Here is a 22,500-nt window from a genome sequence, read left to right on the forward strand (position 1 = left end):
AAGGCAGTTCCACCCGAAGGGGGTGCAGAACCAGTGGACAAGCAGGTCCCAGTTGTGGGCCCCAGATATGCTGGTGCCCGGTGCTATGGCCAGATGAGGTGGGAGAGGTGGGTCCGCTGTGACCGGCCTTCTCAAACATGCTATGGTATTTCAATTTTAAAAGGTATGTGGGTTAGTAATAGTCAATACATTCCAGGATTAGGTATAACAGTATGCATAGATATTCCCATTAACCCAAAACACCAGATATGGAACAGTTGCATAGCAAACAGACACATGCATATATGGAACCCCAGTGGCCATTACAACAGCATGCAGGTACAGTGATGGCAGCATGCCACCAATGTGGGAGTATTTCAACATGGCACATGCATAGAAACAAGTTTCAGTATTTATCAAACAATAGGACATATGTCCCAACAGTAGATTTAATTGTACACATACCCATTGAGTTGTGTATTTAGATTATTGTTGCAGATATGGTGGAGGGGAGAAAAAGATGTCAATTAACAACTTCTATATCCCTGTAGTTTTCATTACTTTCTTAGTCAGTGCTGTAATCTGTAACTTACAAGTATTATTACACTACCCTATGGCCTTAGTTTGGACAGTGGTATGGTTGTAGACAACTATATATGTGAACTGTGCTTTACCTGCAGTATACACCTTTTACCTGGTATATCTGTGGAGGTATTGTTTGTTAACACTACCTGATTGTTTCTACACATATTCCCAGATTCCAGGTTGAAGTTATGCACATACCTCTCCATCTCTTATTGCACACATTCTGGGCAAGTCTTGGCAACATGCAGGTGAAACTGGGAAATATTTTGACTATAGCCCTCATAAACCTTTGGTGAGTTGCTACAATGACAGGCTTGCTTTCATATACATTTTCTGAATATTTACAGGTCTGACAGTCAGTTATATGTAATTAAATGCTGCCTAACTGTCAGAGATCTTCACATTGATATGTCAGGGGGACAGGATAACAGGCAGTGGATATGGGCCAATTATCTGGACATTCTGGACAAATCTGTATGGTTGAGGGGTATGGTTCTGTATACAGCTTACTATCACTCCCAGGATTCGAACCATGGCTGTGTCTGCTAAAAATAAAACAGTGTACATCACAGTTGAGTGTGCTATATATATATTGCTGTGTATCTCTTCTCTGATTTCTGTCTATAAGACTCCCGTGTTTTACAATCTGACCTTGTAATTACAACACTCTTATACATGGTTTCCTAGACAGTTTTATTATGTAACACTGTGTAGATGAAAGTGATGAGTAATACCTTATTATTCAGAGTAACTGCAACACTAACAATGCCATACAATATCAGACTAAACAGTACCAGTCCAGGATTACAATCTTTTATTTCTAGGTACAGTTTTCATATCTGGCAGACCTGTGGGGGGAATGTTTGTTAACACTACCTGAATGTTGCCACACATATTACCAGATTCCACATTATTATTATGCACATACGTCTCACTCTGTTACTGCACACACTCTGGTCATAGCTTCACAACATGGGGGTGGAGATGGGACATACTTGCTTATTACTGTCATAACATTTTGGTGAGTTTCTAGAGTGACAGGGTTGCTCTTATAGATATATTTCTGAAAGTTATGATGTCTGACAACCAGTTGTATGTCATTATTTGCTGCCTAAAGTCTGGGATCATCCCACTGATTTGCCAGGGGGACAGGGTGGCAGGCACGAGAATTATGCCAATTATCTGGACTTTCTGATAATATCTGTACAGTTGTGGGGTATGATTCTGCATACAGCTTACTACCACTCCCAGGATTCAAACCATGGCTGTATGTGCTAAAAGTACAACACTTCATGCCTCAGTTGAGTGTGCTATTTGGATTATGTTGTTTATCATTTCACTGTTTTCTAAGTCTCTCTCAGTTGTACAATATGACCTTGTGATTACAACAGTCATATACAGACATTCCTACACATTTTATTTATGTATCACAGTGTGGTTAACAGTGCTTAATACTACAGTACTATTTAGAGAATGCAACACTACATTACCATATGATACCAGAGTAAACATAAGCAGTCCAGGAGTTAGACCTTTATTGCCAGGCGGTTACCCTTTTATTTACATGCAGCCTATATGAGACTCTTCCTGCCATATTGTCTGGTTTATTCAGTACATGCCATACACAATACAGGTTTTATACTGGCAATTACCTTTCTACTACTTTTAGATTTATTTCTTATGACAGTACATGCAAGATTATTACTAACCTGCTTCGCATTGCAGCCTCTGCAGCCTACAGGCATGGGCTTCCTGATTCACAGCCCACTCTGCTGCTGCTGTCAAAGACATAAGAGGAATATTTAGCCATACTCATCCATAATATACATGAGCTGGCAATTATTAAACAGGTAGGGACATCACCCAGCTGCCTAGCTTCTTGGATCCACTGATCCAAGAGCTACCTCTTCCTCCATTTCAGGTCGGCATTGTGATGCCTGACCTGCTCACCAGTTCGAGGGATGCCAGTGGCACTGGTGAGGTCTCGGGCAAGATGGTCTCAGGCTTCTGCTTTATATTGGGAACATTGGTACTGGCCCTGCAGCAGTCTCTGGTCATGGTTTTTGACAAGGAGTCCTGCCATGACTTTGGACTTCTGAATGCCCTAGGGCTGCACTCAGAAGCATGATTCTTCTCTGACACAAGCCATAATGCCTACAGGAGGAAGATGCAACCAGTTATGAGATGTATTCCCACCTGTAGTTTTTAAATGGGGCCAATTTCCCACACTTTGTAGTGATTGGACTATTTTGAAAATACTAAGATATGGACAAACCTGCTTACCTAAGGTTGGCATTGCTTAAAGGGGTATACCAATGGGCAAACCTATTTAGCTGGGCTACACATTGTTTACACCTAGTAAGCAGGGGTGTAAAATGCTTAGCATTGCTCATTTTTAAATTTGCACACTATTTGCTGTTTGGCATTGATTTATCATTCATTACATGTTATACATTTGTTTAGTATCCTTGATTCGTGTGTACGTACACTGTATGAAGACTTGTGTTTATTGGGGGATTTCACCACTTTATTACAATGACACTTCACATCTGGACTTAATGCAGTACTCCAGTTCACATATATATGTTATGTAGTAGGTTATATAACATAAAACTGTTTATAGATTCCTTTCACATGTAAATTGTGATTTTGCTATAGTGAGGATCTGTTTGTGTATACCTCCATTTTATGTACAGCTGTGATGGCTTACTAGTTAACTGCTTTGACTATAGTGTACAGGATCCTTGGTGCAAGGCCTGTTTATTTTGTTGCTGGGCAAAACAAGGGTCATTGGATACAGAGTGATTAAGGCACTTTTAAGCAGTTGGAAGCGGGTTTGCACGGGTTTGCGTGATGGTAAGCAATGCTGACTTCTGGTTAAATATGCTTACAGAGAGTTAGCTTCAAATATGCTTAATTTGTCTGTGCATTGCTTACTCACATGAAAACAGGCTTAAACCCACTTACTACTGCTTAATAGTGCTTACTCCCGCTTATCCCCACACTAATTTAGAAAGAAATGAAACATGAGTCTTGGGAAAGTGGTAGATCTGGACATTCTATGGATTTATAGTTCATTATATATTATACCTTCATTTAGTATCCCTGATTCATGTGTATGTATACTGTATGGGGCACTTGTATTTATCTGTGGATTTTACCACATTATTACAATGACACCTCACATCTGCACTTAATGCAGTACTCCAATTCACACACATATATGTTATTTAGTAGGTTATACAACAAAAAATGTTCCTAAAGTGATTTCACATGGAAAATGGAATTTATAAGAGTGAGAATCAAACCAGGAATGACTGCTCACAAAGCAAAAACTCAGACCACTAAACTATTGCAGTACTGATTCAATTGCATGTATCTTGCTATTTATCTTCTTGTGCTTTTTAAGCTACAGTATGCATAGCTAAGCAATGGGTAAACCTGCGCACTTATGGTTAAATTTAATCTGTTTGATAAAAAAAAATCTCTACTGTTATTTTCTCTAGGAAGGGATAGGTTTCACTTATTGCTGTGGATTTCTGCAATCCCCCATACCTCTCAACCTCTTCAGGCAAACTGTCTGGACAAAGCTTGACAAAATGTGGTGCAACTACGGACATATTTTAATTATTGCAATTATAAACTTGGGAAAATTACTAGAGTAACCATATTTGTTTTAATATATATTTCATGACTGATTTTGGTGTCTGAGACTCAAATGTATACCACTATTTAATGGCTTCAATCCTGACATCATCCAGTGATTTCCCAATATAAATGGGGTACACGCCAACTGTATGGGCAACACATCTGGACATTATGCAATAATCTGTACAGTTGGGAGGTATGCAGCCTCCTATGAGGGTTCTTGCTCATTGTAATTGCTGAATGGCACTTCCTGAGTGCAGGGGGAATGTGTATTGTGAGAGCTCTGCTCTCAGACGCACCTCCTGCACTTGTACATGCTGTGTGTCTGTTTAGGAGCAGAGGCAGTGCACCTTCATTACTATGCATGGCGCGCTGCCGTGCTGCACTTAAACGGTCATTTCTGTTCAGGAATAACTTATTCCTGCACAGGAGATTAGTGAATCCTGGGTAATGTTTTTTTGTTTATTATTTTTAATATAGATTTTTGCATGCCCAGGATTGTTGCTCAGTGCATGTGTAGTTCTGTGTTGACATTCATAGTGTCGACATTTTTTAGTCAATGTTTTGGCATTTTGCCAAAACTGAGTCCACTGCTATAAACTGCACAACACTCTATTTTGCAATGCAATGCAAATTCTTTCAGTTTTATAACAACTGTGGAATTATTATTATTATTTTTTTATTGACGTGATTACCAGGAAAGTCCGACTGTGTAGAAGCCCATTTTCAGCTGAGGCCCAAGGATAAAAGCTGCAAATTATTACAAAACATTTTAAGAACAATCATTTTACAATCTACAAAAATAAAATGAAATCATCTGGGGTTTAAATAATTATAACAAATTAGACATAATATAAAAACATTGGTTAAACATCAATACAAGGTATATGACAATCATTTAATATTTAGAGAAATTTTAGTCAGTTTGTAGAAAATGAAACGTAAGTTAGCCTAATACAAATAGGAATTGCAATATGAAATCAGGGAAAAACAGGCTTATGGTATATTTAGAGAGAAAGTCAGGGAAGAGAATTAGATAGCAGTAAGGAAATAAGTGAAAAAGGAAGAGTAAGGAAGTATAAGGAATGAAATGATACCTGTTCACATTTAGGTGTACAGCTTATATTGGATTTGAACAAGAACAGAGCCAGATTTTAGCTAGGAATTGGTATAATTAACCATAAGGAGTGGGAATTCAGCCTCCATACTGAGGGTCTGGGGAGAGGTGACTGCACCTCCTGCATTGTAGATCACATTTGTAATGTTTTTTTTTTTCACAGTATTTCAGAATTGCAATATACTTTATTACTTAAAATATCTTTGGGAGAAATTTAATAAAGCCTACTTGGTCTTGTTTTCTATGTAGGGATCATGCCACGCTGCTTACACAAAAGTAAGCAGGCTTTAGATTCAGTAAACACAGCTATGCGGTGTGCATGCATGCGCCACCACAGAAATATCCGTGGCATGCAAATGATCTCATAAGCAGGTGAATGTCATGCAAATTTGTCAGATAGAGTGATCCAACAAGCAGATAGTTAGTTTTGCAGACCCTGTGTCAGAGTCCATAGTGTACACAAAAAAAGTCCATGTACAGGAATGTAGACAGACAAAAGGAGCTGTAAAATATAGGTAGATGGACAGAAATGGCATAACACATACAGATATGAGTGAAACTATCCACCGTATGTCTGAAAAAATAAGAGAAATAAGATAAAATAATTTTTTTAAATAATCTGTGCATATTTGTGTGGGGGAAAATGGAAAAAGAAAAGTAATATTATGTGACAGAAATGTATTACAGGAGCCTGCATGGAATATCTTCAATGGTGTATTGGTGCTGTTGTTAATGTGGTAGAGGTTTGAACCGTGCTGTTTCCAGGGACTGAGCACTGATCCCTATGCAAATGAGGTGGAGTTACTGAATAGCACAAATGGGTATCCATGTCAGCATATCTCTTCCATGTAGGCACAAAGCCATGTTGGTGTCCACACAAGAGGTAGCTGACATCAGGGGAGGGTGTATCCAATGACTTATAAGCTTATTTTAGCTTAGCTGTACCTGTTTGTGTAGCGAGCTGCTGTGCTGAGAGTTTCCTTTTGGAGGAGGGGTGTGCAGTAACTTTTAAGCTTTGTTTAGCTAAGGAGCAAATGTCTGCACATGTTTGCGAGGTATGCCACTATGCTGAACGTGGAAGTCTGGGGTGTGTGTGCACTAAGAGCTAAGCTTTGTTTACCTTTGGGGCATGCATTTGCATGGCTCACCATAGTGCTGAGTAAATCTAAAAGCAATGACATATTAATTAGGTTTGACCCCTGTTTAACCTAAACTAGAGCCATTAAATAATGTTAATGATATATTAGGCAGGTGGAATGCATAATAGGTAGCTAATCACACAGTCAGCAACTACAGCACAGCACTATAAAGTGTGCATACACCCTATAATCTGATTGTCCCTCATACTCTGCACCATTGGAGTACAGACATGGGAAGTTTAACTGAAAGAATGCTATGGTCTGTTGCAGGTCTACTACATCCATATGTGCTAGATGCTGAAGTTAGTGCTACTGCTGCTGCTGACAATAGGGCTAGGCAGAGAAGGAGAAGAGTGTTCAAGCCCAGGGTAACCTTCTAGGAGCTACATGAGCTGGAGATTGGTGAGCACTACAGGGTGGACAGGGACATACTACAAGAACTCACTGAGGTCTGCCACAACTCAGACCCATAGCCAACAGAGGGGAACCCATCTCAGTGAAAACATAGGTATGTGTAGCCCTTAGGATAATAGCCACAGGTACCTTCTAAAGACCAACTGGGGACATGATGGGACTCTCAAAGACATCAGCATCCAGGGTACTCCACCAGTTCCTGGATGCCATACTACCACATGCCAGTGAGCACATTTTTTTTCCCATCACTCCTGAGATGAGGGCCAGCCATATGCTACACTTCTACCATGTAGCACACTACCGTGAGGTACTGGGTACCATAGATTGCACTCATGTACACATCACATCACCACCCAGTGAGGAGGGTAGAATCTACATCAACCGCAAGGGGTGCTACTCCATCAACTGTCAGGTTATGTGCAATGCCCAGGACATTACCATGAATGTGTGTGCTGGCAGCCCTAGCAGTTATCATGATTCCCATATCTGGCATGCATTACAGCTGCACCAAATATTTGCTATGGGGTACATCCCACACAGCCAATTACTGGGGGATGCTGGTTACACACTGGAACCGTTGATGATGACACCCATCAGAAATGCACACACACTCATGGAAGAACACAATAATGAGGCACACGCAGAAACTAGGAACATCATAGAGCATGTGTTTGGGCTTCTGAAGTCATGCTTACAATTCCTCAATTTATCTGGTGGAGCCCTGCAGTACCCTCTAGCCACATATGTACAGATATGCACAGTATGTGCTATGCTACACAATATGATCCTACCAAAACAGCTGCAGCAGGATCACCAAAGGTAATGGATACAAAAATCCCCCCCACCAATGCCTAGGTCACCAGAGCTACATGCACAGGAGGACTCGGAGGAGGAACCCCCTGATGATTTCCCTGTAGGCAGATGTAGGCATGTCTAGTATGCCCTGGCTTTGTCTAAGAGACAACACATAGCACATGCACTGACAACCTAGTGCCCTAGGGAATGTTACCTTACTTCAACTAACATACATATATTAAAAATGATGCCAGGCAACCCACACAATCTCTACTAAACCATGTACTGGTTGTGTACTGCATTTATCAGACATAGTCAGCCCTGAACTACAGTTCTGTTAACTGCTACATTTGCAAGGTAAGTCACTCACCTACACACCACTTGTAAGGAGTACTATAATATGGTATCATATGTATGGACCTGCTGCATGTATGCAAGGGAATATAGTGGGCTTATTTGGAAAGATGGTAACATCCACATGGGACTAGAGATACCCAGTCCAATAGTATGTGTTCCATAATATTCACTAGGCCTCATGGTTGGAATATTCACTACAGCAGTCAAGAGAGATGTTAAACAGTGGGGTTACATGATATTTGCACTACTGTCTATGCCAGCAGTTCATGTGCTGTTCTTCACCCACCCTCAACACATCAGTATTCACATACAAATGCTGTAAGAGTAATATATGAGCAGACCAGGCAATCTCAGGGCTGTGACATAGAACCCGATCGCACAGTGTATGTCTCACATAACACAGAGATAACAAAGTACATATGTATGTTATTGACTGTGTGATGAAGGACACATCTCTGTCTGGCAGCCTGTATGGCTCAGTGGGTTAGGGATGTTAGTATGGATAATGGTGTTGATGATTTGAATCTGGAAGTATGCTCAGCTTTTGCATGTGAGGTATTAGAATGCTGGTGGTTCCACAGACTGCCATACCTTTCGGTCTGTTAGTGCAAGATAACTGGACCAAGCCAGCAAGAATGGGGGGACAAAGGCCTAAAAATAGAGACAGACCATACAGATTGTTTTGATTAACCTAGAAAGTTGTTAGTATGAAACCAAGTTGCATTATTACAGAATATCTGAAGGATATTAAGTCAGACACTCAAATGTTTGTCTGTAGTTAGTATTATTTAGTGACTTCAGTATAAAATAATTTATCAGAACACCACAAATGTATGAGGAACAGTCCAGAAACACGAGGCAAAATTCTGTTCATTCTGCAAAAATCTGTACAACTGAGAGGTATGCAAGATGGTCAGTCTGTGTGTAGAGTAACATTATGAACCTCAGTCACATATTAAGTACAGCAGACAGCTGGGGAATGCTATGGACAATTTGAGGGAAGTACAGTACTGCAGAAACAGGTGCAGCTGCAAAGTCTGCAACACACAAAATCCAGGACTGGAGTACAGGTAGGTCTGGCCTGGAGTTAACTTGTAAGTACTGACAGTACCACTGGGCATGCTCTTATTAGTTAAAATTAGCTAATTTCTGTCGCATCATCATCAAAAAGACCTGCAATGTGTAAATACATCTGTGCATACAGAATTTTACATATACATATCCGTCTGTCCCTATCTCTCTCTCACATGATTATTATACCTATCGATATGTACTGTGAAATAGATATATATATACCACTGTATATATAGCTATATATATATTACAATAATGATACATAGAATCTCCACATATATCTACATAACACATAATTATATCATACACACACATAGCTACACTTATAAAGACATCCCTGTTATAGATATAGATACTGTAAGCTATAGTGTATGACTAGATAGATAGGGGTTTTAATATGACTCCAGCCAACTTGGTGTGTGCAACTGTGTGTATGTATATATCCCCTTGCAACATAATGGACATGCCCTCATGGGCTATCCACCTGCAATGGTTATGCACTATTTGGACCAGTAACTAGCTGTCTGCTTCCAAATTGCCCTCCTATACAAGGCCTGATGATGTCATCCACCTTAAGACCAACGGCTGACAATCTAACATCAGCCAAAAGCCCTGGCACATGTGATAAGTACTGTGAGCTATAGTGTATAAGAGTAGATAGGTAAGGATTCTAATCTCATGCTGCACATCTTGGTACGTGTGTATATCCATATGGCATATGTATGATAACCTTTGTAACTTAGAAATAGGCAGGGTTTAGTATTATTTTATTTGTAGTGGGTGATGTGGCCCACCCAAATGACTGACCATAATAAGGGCTGCTGATATCAAGCATTATTTGTTCTATACTGATAGTACAAACAGAAATGCAGTGTGTTGCGTGCATTGGGTACTGTGATCTGTAGTGTGTACCAGTACATAGGTAAGTGTTATAATCTACATACAGCCAACTTTCACTATGTGTGTCCCTTGGCATGGCCTGTATGCAGTGAGTAGAAGTGATGCTAACCTGAATATGGCCATGTTTGTCTGTAAGACTGTTACAGCATTTTGCAACATATTATGGAGCCATAGGACATGTGAACTTAACTAGCATAATGCCATACAGCCCTCACAATCACAGATATCTTTATACCCCTCGGTACAGGATAAGCACATACTGCCCCAGTCCAAGAGGGACTCAGGCAGATGCCATGTGTTGAGATGATGGTTGCCCAGCCAATCATACAGATGGAATGTGCTGAGGTGCTCTGTGTACTATTAGTCAAGGCCTGTTTCAAGGGTTGGTTTAAGTTTGCTAGACAAATGTCTCCCACAAGCATGTAGTACTAATGTCACATAGTAGGTTAATGTCCTTACAGTGAGTCATCCATCTACTATGCTTCCTACAGACAGGCAGCATATGCACTCCAGCAGGGTCACACCTTGCCCTGTATGCAAGGTGCAGATCACCTCTGAACAGTCCATATGCCACAGATGGCAATGACTCTCATTGCAGGTGATCAGCAGTGAGCACATACTGAAGATGGGAAGTGATCTTGTAAGGGACTATACTGTTGTGTGCAAGTGCCAGTACAGCTTGGAAAGGCACATCAACAAATGGCCATTGCACTGAAATATTGGCATGCTGAGGAAATAGTATGTGAAGGTTATGAGTATGTCACCTACTGGTGACTGTGGCCTCAGCTATGCCATATGATTCCTGCCATACCACTGTAGAGACATGGTGATCTGAGGCACATTAGGTTTAAACCTGTGTGGCCAGGTCTGTGTGCCCACATTTCACCCCTGAGTATGTAAATCACATATTGGGACTGATGTGCTACTAATGAGGGACACCATTGTAGTGTCTGCACACCGCATACACTTGAGCCATTACACATGAAGGTATGGACACACAGTACTGTACCCTTTGACAGTCACTGTTTGTTAGGATGTGGGTGTGCATTCACTGTTGTATCACCTTTACCAACAGATTTTGGGTGTAAATATCAGACTGTCACTGCTATACTTAATGTGTCATCCAGCTCACCTATCATTGTGTACAATGGCACCCTTGCCATGTCGCCACACAGGCATATCATACAACTGTAGCAGCCACTCAGGTGTCATGGTACACCAATACACATTGTAGATAACATGTCCTATGGAGTCCATGTCATGACCGTACAAATGTAACCCGTCTCCTAAATGTTTTGAAGGGAATGTGTATGTTCACATACAGGGAGGTGTCAGATCCCATTGTGTACCTCCCATGTTGCCATGACAGGAGTAACACATGTTTCACATGTTCTAAACACCTACAACATCAAAATGGTATACGTAGTACATACTGGGGAGACTACTATGTAACACAGACAGTATGCCCTACATGAAACAGGCCCCCCCTCATGCATGTAAAATATACATCTGTTGTGACACACATCATGTGCGGGTTACAGAATGGGATGCAGAATGTGACAATCATAAGTGATGTCGACCAACTCTCTGAACCAGACACAGGATATTTGTAGGTGGGTCAACTCCATCACCACAGCTTATAGATGTGTAAATTTCAAAAACTCAGGTGATACGTATCAAGGGTAGCAGACATTATCAGAAATTATGAATGCATGAGTACACTGACTGCTGCCATTGTCCTTGTTAGAATGGTATACACATATAAAGCTATGGAGTGATGCATGTATACTGCTGTACCTTGCTGAAGTCATATTTCTGCTGTGCTGCCATGCCATCCTGTGTCACTTTATTGCTGCTGTATGTCTATAGGTTATTCCCTCAGACTTCTGGAACAAAAATATACACAGGTCTGTGACACACCTGTCATTGTGTAACAATACCACTGGTACAATATCATACAACATAAGGTACTCAAAAGTATGTTATATATTCATGACACATTCCAGCATACAGTATCTGTTGGTGACCACTGCAAGTGGCATGGCAAAACAATATTGCATTACACAAGTACATGTCAAGTAATATAGTCACCCTATGCACTAGACACATAGCATAATTTCCCTGCATCGATGGGAAGGATAACAGGTATGTGACACAGGTATCATCACTTGCACAGGCTGTTGTGTGGAGGTGCTGGAGACCTAAGCTGGCCAAATGGTTGGCAGCATGTATCTGAGTCAGGAAGCGGAGTGGGATAGATGCACCATGGAGAGGTGATGTGCGTGTCTGTAGGTGACTTGCATGTGACAGTGGTGTGTGAGTGTGTGCATGTATCAGTCAAGCTATGTACTAGCCCTACATGTGTGTATGTTAGACAGCTGTGGACCTTACATGGTAGTTGACAGTTCACTATATCCGCCCCTGAACACGAGAACTGGCTCTGCTAGGAGTTGCACTGGCACCACCATGCCCAAGGTCAGATGTAGTGCTAGTACCTGATGGTGACTGTTGTCTGCTGGCACCGTGTCCCTCGCCAGACCACTGTGAACCACAAGCCCATGGCCTGCCACATCATGGTGTAGACAGCACAGTCCCCTCTGTAGCGCTGGATGTAGTGCCACTATGGGAGCGTGGCTGTGCATGGCCACGTGAACTCTCATCAGATGGTATTGTTGACCTACATCCACAGGTCAAATTCTCAACTACAATCAGATATTCCAGCACAGACAATGTGCGGTTCAAGACAGACACTGTATCAGCCAACCATCTGTCCACTGCATCAGTCAACTGATCTAGGGTGTCCCCAGTGTGGTGGAGGCAGTTATGAACGTCAGACTGTGCTGCATCCATAACCCTAAGCATATGTCTGATGTTCCATTCAGAGCATGCCTGTGCCTCCATAATGGCCAGAAACATGCACCAAGTGACCCGTGATGTGACACTTGCAACAGGTGGTAGATGGACAGCAGTCCTCCTACACGCACCCTTGTCAAGCCGCCTGTGAGGGACCTTGCCAGCTGTCTGGCTATGGCCAGTGTCTACACTCACTGTACCCATTGTTGCCCCACTTTTTTGTGCAATGCCTCCGCCCTCTGACTGTCCAATATCTGTGGCCTGTGTGGACTCAGTATGTGTGGGCATACTGACCATGTGTGGTGACAATGGGGGCAGAAGAGGGATGTCAACATCTGGGACAGATTCAGCCCCCCCGAGAACCACACCTGTGCCTCACTGTAGCAACCGTCATCATGAGAGTCAGAAAAGACACTGACATCAGGTTGTGTGGGGGACAGACTCCACCCCCCCCCCTCGGTCACCCATGAAAACCAAGACAAAAACAGTACATCACTACCTGCACTATTATGTATGGAAAATCCACTGAGAGTCATAATAATAAGGAACAACAACTGCATTATCAATTTCACATCTTCTCATCTCTGCTTTCATGCACAACAGACTTCCTCAGAACAAAATACACATTCAATTCAATGCCTGTATAACAAGCATGTCAGGTAAATCAACTGAAACCTGACCAGTACTTATTCAGTATGAAACTATACCTGATAAGCCAACACATAAAACTCAATACAGCTATCCTAACAAATATATACAAATACAGGTTTCAATGCCTAAGGTATGTACCATCAACATTCCGATTTTTAAAAGACATGTCAAATTAATTGCCTCATGTAAACCAGGAAGCTTATTCACTCAACTGTAAATGCAAAAGTTTTTCTGTTAATTCAACTCCACTTCTGTGATTACCCACTCTAAGAACCTTAGGTAAATGTTCCAAAAAGCAACATACAAACATTTTACTCTGGTTACATACAAACTTAAGTGTACATAGGGCATTATTCTGTCCCTTAACATTAATAGAATACATATGTTCCATAATAAAATAGTGTCAAGATAAACAGAAGCAGGACCATAGCTTTAGACAACAACCTGATGGACCTGTAAAAAATTGAGGGTGAGGTACTGTCAGTACCACTACATGTTGCAGCACGAGGTAATAGATGCATATATCTCATGTGTACAGTAGCTCCTGTGTTATTTGGGTCTATATTATATGCATGAATGCTTAGGTTGTTGAATACAACATGACTGACACCTATTCAGCAAATGCACAAGTCATCAAAACCTCACAATGCAGAAAAACACATTACTGAATACTTTTGCTTGACCAACACCATTCCACCCACTAAGGAAAACAAAACATATGTCCCACTACACCACTCTCTACATACTACCCACCCAAACAAAATAAATAAACCACATACTTACACTAACCTAAACTCTACTTCTAAACCTACAATAACCCTTACATACATTACTTTCTATGCACTTACCTTAACCCGCACCCTAACCCTAAGGTCTGTAACTATCGCGCACTTACCTTAATAAGCTACACACAAACAAAATAAATAATCCACACACATACACTTAACCAAATCCTACTTCTAACCCTTACATACATTACTATCTATGCACTTACCTTAACCCGCACCCTAACCCTAAGGTCCATAACTATCGCACACCTACCTTACGAAGCTACACCGCAGCAGAGCCAACTATGCCGAATCGGGATTTTGAATTTCGCAGTTTCCAGCATTCGGTGTACTCGCGGTTCACTTATTAGGTGTTGATCATGCTGTATTCGACAACCTAAGCATTCACACTTGCAATATAAACCCATGTTATTTGATGTATTGGTGACATTATGTGTATAAGTGTACAACTGAGCTTAAACCCCACCCCCCCAAAAGTAGATAGACCTAATACCCACACAAAAGTATGTACAGCCTGACACAATAACTGCTACAGTATTACAATGGTGAACACCGTAAGCTTACCTGCACTCTCCTCTGCTGTTGTCACTGTAACCAGCTCCACGATGTATGGTGTGATGGATGCCTGGGAGTTGTCCTGTGTTCCTAGGTTTGCCAGGAATTCCTCAGTGGCTGAGAGTGGTTGTTCCACTGCAGGCCTTCCATCAGTTATGGCATGATCCCTGGCTAATCAGCTGCCCTTCATCATGCAGCATTCACCATGTCTGCTGCAAGGTGTTGAACATGCTCATATGCTCTGTCCTGGTGGCCATTGGCATTCACATCCCAGACAAGGTCTGTCCACAATGCAGCCTGTTGTTCCCTGTTATGCCTCCCCCTGGATGGCAGGATGTGATGATGCTGCCTTAGTCCTTCAAGTATTATTTCATTCCCCACATCTGAGAAGGGGGCATGGCATCTGGGGTACATTATTCCTGAAAGATAACATAAGGGGAACGCATTACAAGATCAGATACGTGGACATCCACTGTGTACAGATACAGCAAGAACAAAATGGCCAGCACTAGTCACTGCTTGCTCACACATGTCATACCCCACAGTGTGACAACATACTATGTGTGTGGATACAACCGAGATATTATCAATACTGAGGTATTCCCCTGTGTGCCATGAGAGATTCTGCTGCATGATCATACACCTGATACTCCGTCTACTGTGGTGTGTCTCCTAAGGCCAGCCACCCAATAATATCTCATAAGACCAGTGCCAGACAAATAGCAGTGAGCTATTACAACAACTATAAAAAGGACAGTCCAACAACACCAGTGTGCCATAATGACAAAAGAAAATGCAACCTTGAAGTATTGTACGTCCCTTTTAAGTGTAAAACAGCAGGATGTCAATAACATGTCATTACCACAGATCTAAGACAAGCTTACTGCTGTAATCCCTATTTCACATACCTCTATCCTCCCATTTGCAGCCTGTTATACACAAAAAACAGTTACATACCTGGTGGAGTGCAGTATTCCCCTGTTGAAATGTGCTGCTAGTAATGTTTCAAAAGGTATGCTCTGTATGAGGAAAGTCTCATACAGAATGTTTCCCCATAGCCAGCTGCTAGCATTTTTAACTTGCTTCTCATTAGCGGGTTATTGCCTATAAGCCAGTCTGTGGTTCTGATATGCTAATTGCAGCCAAAAGGGCTGAGTGCACTATCATTAGCCAATGATATGCAACCACTATGCAATATATAAGGTCTTCATGTAGACCAGGGCCCCTTTCCATTGAAATGGATATTACTGGGGTGAACAGACATCATCACAGAGGGTAGGTCTGTAGCAGAAACCTTTACGTAGAGCTGTGTGTACTACAGGGTGCAGCTGCTGCTGCAGGTAATAGACCTAGAGAGTGTGAAAACTTTGGAGGACAACAAGCTGTAGGTGTACCTGTGTCAGCTGTGTTGGCCTTGTTGTAGAGGCGGAGCCAGGGTGAGGGTACCCTATACAGTCCAATTAAGGCATGTGTTTAAGGGATGCATGTTAGGCAACTGTGTCAATAACAGAGTACTAGGTGACATATAATAATGCTATACGGATATGTGAAGTGTGTCCCTACCTGCAGGTCTGTTACTTCCAGCAGTGAAAAGCAGTTATTTAATGTGCAATACTTTGTGTGGATAAAGAGTACATGAGTCATTTATTAACTGCTGTCGTCACAATAATGTAATTGAAATGCAACACAACACAAAACTGGATTTGAGCCCAGGACTGTGTGTGGCAAAATGTACTATAGGCAAGGCATTTAACAGACTGAGGCACTGAGTCACTGCTACAGCAAGTGTTTTAAAAGATGTATGTCCACACATACAGGCTGTTACAAATTTTTTCTGCATCCATCAGTATGTGCATGGCTTTATATGGATATATTTCTGCACCAGAGTCCCAGTCAAACATGTATTTTGCCATTAATGCCTTAGCAGGTGACTTTCTACATGTTTCTGATAAAAGGGCACATTTACCTGCTATCACAGGCCTCAGTAACATTCATTATTGTGTCTTTGGCTATTTAGTGATGTACTGTTGCATCAGAGTCCAATGTATACTCCTATCTTTTTTTTTATGATTTTTTATTCCAGTTTGCACAGTGAGATGCATCACATACCTCCACTGAAACATACCTAATGACTGTAATTGGCAATTACTATGTTTTGTTTAAACCACCTGTTTTAAGTAAGAGTTGTGTGGCATGGCAGATTAATGCGGTGTGCTGTAGGTGTAATGGGTTTGGATTTGAAACATGGCAGAGGCGCTTATTTTCTACATATATCTTACAATGTTATAAACACATATAGTCATTATAATGCTGTTTAGCTAAGCTTAGTCTAGCTGTGCAATGCAGTGCATCATGCTGCACTAAAAAAATACAAAGAAAAGAAAAGAGGGGGATAGGAAAGTGGTGAAATTGGGGCAAGCAGGGGAAAAACATAGTGAAAGGCAGGGATGGATGTGCAGGAAGGGTATAGGAAAGAATCATAGCTTTCCATTTCATCTACAGCAACAACAGTGCGCTTTGACAGAATTTGTTGATGAATTGGGACTCTCAAACCCCAGAGAGGGATGAGGACAACATAACTCTGTTGTCAACCTAATTGGACCAAATCACGTGTCCAGTGGACACGTGTGCAAAACAGAGAGCTATGTATGGGACATTTTTTTTTTGGGACATGTGCCCATTTTTTTTTAATGGTAAGAGTGGAATGTTAGGAGAGGGACATAGATATGTGTGGGAGTAGTAAGTTGTGTAGGTGAGAATGCATTTGCAAACAGACAAGACAGACAAGACAGCAGACAGGGGTAGTGTGTGACACATAAGGGGGGGTGAACACCTTGGATAGGGAGGGTGCTGTGGAATTCAAGTCCCATGTGCATCCAGATGGCAGCAGCATGACTCACATACCCACCCACAGGACTGTCAGCACTGCTCCTTCACTGACCCAGAGGTGACAGTGCTGGAGGCTGGGCAACTGGGTGAGGCTGCCCCATCAGGTTGGCCAGCATGTCCTCAGTCTGGCACAGAAAGTGGTCATAGCCATGGTGGACTATCCTGTGCATCAAGACTGGCAGCCCAGCCTGGGTGACAACTCCCCCTCTGCCACAGCTCCCAGAGGAGGGCCTGGCCCCATCCCATGAGGTGGCACTACTCGACACTGCAGATATTACAGGGGAGCAGAGGGGGCACCACCAATTTGTGTCGTTTATGTGCTGGGACCCGGTGCCACAGCTGGTTGTGGCAAGGTAGGGGGATTAGCTGGAACTGACCCACCTTTACGTACTGTGGTAATTGAGGCATAGCAATAAGTTGAGATTAATTATGAACAAATCATTGTTAGTGTTAACACCATTGAACATCATCATATTAATTAACCCAAATACATAGTAGTGTATATTATGTATGACTCAACACAAAATAATAGAACAGTCAGTATAACAGCATGCAAGTAACAGTTAAAGCATAAGGGAAACCACGTGGTTAATTTAACAAGATATGTTAATATGAAAGCATAATAACACATAACAATAACAAACCGCATAAGTCCAACAAAACGGTTAAACAAGATATGTCAATATGAAAGCATAATAACACATAACAATAATAAACCACATTTCCCAAAATATAGTTATTTTAACAGTATATGTTAATAGTAAACCAATATATAACAATATTAAATACATGCAGATAAGGGGTGGGGAGAGAAAGAAAAACAGTCCATTAGTGGCATTGCAGATTAAATCCCTGAAAACAATGGTAATATTAACTCTACAGGTATGTATTGTCAGTTTTGTGTACAGTGACTACAAGTCTCCTATAGGTGATGCAGCACGTACATACCTCTCAAGCTGTTTCATGGGACAGTATGGGCCAAGCAATACCAAATGCAGATACATTTATTTATTTATTTATTTAAATTTGTTGACCGGGAGTGTCCGACTGGACGTAGGTCCATTTTCAGCAGAGGCCCGGGGAGAAAAGCTCCACAGTTAAAATAAACAGACAGTAGTTACATTGGATTACATAGTGATTAACAATTTACATAGCAATTACTTACAACATATTTACAGATGAAGAACATAGTACATCAGTAGACAACTAGAATCTTTATCTGTGAAGTGCATACCAGACATTAACAAATGTTACAAGAAGAAGACGTTTGTGCTGTATAATAAGTACTGGCTAATGAGCATCTGAGCTTGCTATAATCAAGGTAGTTAGTGGAGTGGAAAGAAAGGTAGTGGTTGGATGGGGTGGATGATATTAGAGTGGGAGTTGCAAGGGCATAGCCAGCATGTTTTTAGTTGCGCTTTTAGTAAAGTTTTGAAGTGGGTGCATGATGGTATGGAGGCAATTGTGGGTGGGAGTGAGTTCCATAATTTGACTATGGCGCAAGAGAATAGTGCTTCACCAGCAGAGTTATTGGCTTTAGTGATCTGCAAGTGATTTTTGCTGCTGGATCTTAGTGGTCTGGTCGTGCGATAGGGTTGGAGTAGATTCTGGAGGGATGGGACATTTAGTGGATGGTTTACTAGCTTGTGGGTGAGTGAGAGTTGATACCACTGAAGGAGGTGAGGGAGTTCAAGCCAGCCCAGTTCAGCAAGTGAGAGACAGTGGTGACTATGGTAGGATGCCCCTACATAACTAGACAGAACACTTGCACATCATGTGGACTTACATAACTACCAAGGTGTTCCATAAACAGATTTTGTAATACCTTGCATTCCAGGTAATCATTTCTGTGGTAATCCTGTGACAGACAAATTACACAATATTAATTACAGTACGAGAAATCATGACACTTGAGAGGCATGTTTGTGTACAGTTTATAAACTAGACAGCCATCATGCCTTAGTTGCTAGGCATGGAAATAGAACACAATAGCTGTGACTGCAGGGAACATCTGCAAATAATGTAATAATTGACTGCAGCAACTTAATACAGACATGCAAGGAATACAGCCATACTGGAAGTAGACAAATTTATTTATGAATCAACAATGTTGGTGAACACGTTATTCTTATTGATTTTAAAACTCTGTGAAATCTAAACACAATATCTGCTCATAACATAGGCTACCTCACTCGTATACCTTTTGTTCCTGGGGAGAGAGATAATGTGAGCATTACATAACTGATGGTATGCTGGAGATAACCTTGAACCATACTATGAGTGGAACAATACAAGTTACAGGACATTCCTTTTACTTTCTAGAACTATTATGTGTTATAATTGACTGCACTGATAGTAGAACTCACATGCATGGAATACAACCACACTGCATATATTAAAACAGCTTTACTATTAAAACAGCTTTATTTTAGTATCAATAATGCTGGTGAACATTTTGCCCTGTTATTGTTTTGAAATATCTGTGAAGTACACACACAATATCTGCCCATGGAGTGGGCTACCTCACCCATATACATTTATTACCTGAAGTAGGAGGAACGGAGAGCATTATGTGATCAATATTGGCCTGGAGACAGCCTTGGACAGTACTATGAATTAAGCAATGCAGTTTGCATGCCATTACTTTTGCATTCTACAGCTACTATAGTGTTACACTAGACTGCAGCAACCTTACCATAGACAAGCAACACATACAGCTCTACTGCCATGGTTATGACAACACAATCTTGCTGAACACTATTTTGCTTACTGTTATTGGTATTGTTTATTGAACTTCTGTTGTTGTTGTTCATGTAGTGCATTACAGCTCTAACTGCCCATTTATTGCCCTACAGTTCTACTTACCCATTTATTGCATTACAGTTTTTCTTGTATATACTTTATTGCAGTAAATAATTTAGTCTTTCTTGTTTATTGCACTACAGTTAGCATACTAAATCCGCACTTACCATGCTCATGGAACAACCTGGCCAGGTGCCAGGCATGGGACTCGACATTGCGAGCCCTCTCAGCTGCAGCTGTTGGGAGAGAAGCACACCATTATGCATGCCAGTTTTGCAGACATTCAGCTTGCATATTAGTAAAACAGAGGAAAAATTACTTTTTGTGGGGCATTCCCTGCTCTAGTCTCTTGGATCCAGGTGTCCAGGGTTCCCCTCTTTCTCCTCTTCAGGTTGTCATAATGGTGATGACACTGCTCACCTGTGCAAGGAACACCAGTAACACTGATGAATTCCCTGGCCAAATGGTCCCAGGCCTCCACCTTACACTCCTGCCTTGCATCAGCCAGGGTTCATGGATTTTAATCAGTAGTGCAACCATGATCCTGGACTCCTGAGTACCCCAACTCTGCACCAGAAAGTACACACCTTCACCAACACCACCAGCCATACCAACAGCTGATTGAACTCCAATGAATGATGCAGAATTCCCACCTATTGGGCTTAGTATAGGCTGTTTTCCCACCCTTACATGTCATTGAGCAGCATTTAAAAAAGTGCTACATCGCTTATCAGCATGCAGCCCAGCTACACAAACCAAACAGTGTGAAAACGTGCAGAACCATGTTTTAGTGAGGCTTAGTACCTCGTAAACACTGGTAGCAATTAGCATGTCTATGCACTGCTTAGTATGAATGAGCAATGCTTAGCAAAGTGCAGCAGTGCCAAATTCACAATAGTTTAATGAAATTAAAGAAAAATAGTACATTAATTTACAGGCATATTCTGCCTGTTATGGACTTGAAACCAGGACTTACTAACATAAGACCACAACTCTACCCATGTAGCTAGTAGGATGTTATAAAATCTAGTATACCTTCATATACACTACTAGGCTACCTGTTAGCATTGCTGAGCACCACGCTTCACCATGCAAACATGCTTAAGTACACCTATAAATAAATAATTACATCCAGTTTATATTTTTAGATGTCTGGCAGGTGTCGGCTATGTATGTATAAGCTCCATTTGGCTCTGCTGCACTCCATGCTATGCAACACAAACAGCAATTGAAAAAAAAGAAAAAAGTTAATTATGATAATTAATTACATCCAGTTTCTATTTTTTTGATGTCTGGCAGGTGTCAGCTGTCTATATCTGAGCACAGCTTGGCATTGCTGAACTCCACACCGAGCTGCGGAAACATACAATTAAAAAAAAACAACATAAAAATGGCATATTACACATTTGACACTCTTTACAACAGTCGAGGAGCATTACATGGAGACTCACACTCATCTGCAGCCATTGGTAGCCGCAATTCTTTCTTTACATTAGGTATACACACAATATCAATAGTTTCTCCATTAAGTGTGTCAGATTCTGTGTTGTCATTGAAAACTCCACTTCTACATGGTCAGGTTGTATTCAGAGTGGCAGCTTTCTGGTATTTTAGTTTTACAAAACATGGGAGGAAAAAATGTAGATTTCCTATGCACTACAATTCAGTGTAATACAGTACAATACAATTTAATAGTATGCTTTTCCATATCCTGCATTTTCAGACATAGCTCATTAAGTCCATGCTTTCTAACAATTGTGTCGAATTTGCAGGAATAGCAAAAAACAGCAACGCACTTGAATAGATTATTATTTGCTTCTGGAAATGTTGCTCTTAATTTAAATTTCTGTTTGGAAATTAGATTAGAAGCTCTAAGCAGAATAAAATATAACACTTTTATTTATAAGAAATTAAGCAACCAAACCTATAAGTACTTATTTCTCTGACCAACAGC

Source organism: Protopterus annectens, chromosome 3.part0, assembly GCF_019279795.1.
Source record: "Protopterus annectens isolate FY-2018-M chromosome 3.part0, PAN1.0, whole genome shotgun sequence".
In the NCBI taxonomy this organism is placed as follows: domain Eukaryota; kingdom Metazoa; phylum Chordata; order Ceratodontiformes; family Protopteridae; genus Protopterus; species Protopterus annectens.